The sequence below is a fragment of the Sinocyclocheilus anshuiensis genome, unplaced genomic scaffold (assembly GCF_001515605.1).
Source record: "Sinocyclocheilus anshuiensis isolate Anshui unplaced genomic scaffold, SAMN03320099.WGS_v1.1 scaffold3306, whole genome shotgun sequence".
Classification (NCBI taxonomy): domain Eukaryota; kingdom Metazoa; phylum Chordata; class Actinopteri; order Cypriniformes; family Cyprinidae; genus Sinocyclocheilus; species Sinocyclocheilus anshuiensis.
The window spans coordinates 28,262-29,660 of NW_015538396.1; positions in this window are offsets into that span (position 1 = coordinate 28,262).

The following is a 1,399-nucleotide window of genomic DNA, read 5'->3' on the forward strand; positions in this document are numbered from 1 at the left end:
GTCTCCCGCGCTGTGTGTGTGTGTGTGTGTGTGTGTGTGTGTGTGTGTGTGTGTGTGTGTGAGAGATGACCTCATTAAACACGTTTCCTCCTTCATCCGAGACGTTCGCTCTCATTGGCTGCGCGCGCAGTGCTTTGTGACGTCACTCGCCGCGCCTCTGACAAACGGAAGATCAAAGGGAAACATGTAACAGTAGATGTATAAAGCGATTGTTACATTATTCCGTACATAGCCTACATCCCCTAGATGCACACTTTCCTGGAGCAGTATTTTTGATAGTATTCAACGGAAGAAAGCATGGTCAAATTTTTAGCAATTTTTAATAAAATAAGAGAGGTAGGCTACATTTTAAGATTTTGCGTAATGTTTATACAACGAACTCCCAAATTGCTTCTTTTTTTGATCTGTCTAGCTTATGCGTATTCTGGAAAGTTGAGGAAGAAACTTTACTTCATTTATTGTATCATTGCAATCAGGTTAAATATCTTTGTGAGAACTTAAGTTGTTATTTATCTGCTTTTATAAAATGTGATATTACATTTTAAATTATATATATATAATTGTTATGTTGTTAATATATATACATATATATATATATTTTTTTTTTTTTTTTTTTTTTTTTTTTTGTGTGTGTGTTGCACTGTAAATTTTTTATCCACAAAAACAAATTTCTCAAGATGTTACCTAGATTTGATGTCTTTCTTGCTGAAATTTTGCTTATTGTTAAATCTCTTAAACTTGATAACAATAAGAATAACACGTTTCTTTAGGCGTATGATGATATTTTTCTTACTGATTGAGGTGTCATTGTTTTTTTTCTTCCTCCCTTTCCTTTCTTTATGTTACTGTATTTCAATGCAGTGTTGTTTTTGTTGTTCTTTTTTTGTCTTGCAATAAAAAAGGAAGAGTTTCAAATGTGAAAAGTGTTTCTGTTTAATCCATTTACATACATTTTTGACCAAATTTTAGATTAATAAACGCAGTTTGCTAATAGAAAACCCTGAAGTTGGGCCGTAGGCTTATTAGAGACTCTTAAGAATAAGAATAAGAAACCTATAAAGATGTTTTGTGAGCTCTATACCCTATTGTACCCTTATTCTTATTTTTATATTGCTGCAAAAATTATTTATTTCACTTTTTTTTTTCTTTTTTGTATGCATAATTTTATATGTTTGCATTTTAACCAACGTGCATGTTTTATGTTAATATTCATATAAACAATAGTTAATTAAAAAAAAAATTAGAATTGTGCAGAAATATGTTTAGAGGTTGCATATGAAGCACTGCAACACAAATAAAGCTAAATAAATTTATTTATTTATCTGAGACTTGGATATTACATGTTTTCCTTAATATATGGAAGAGAATGGAACTCATTTATGAATATATGTATGCAAAA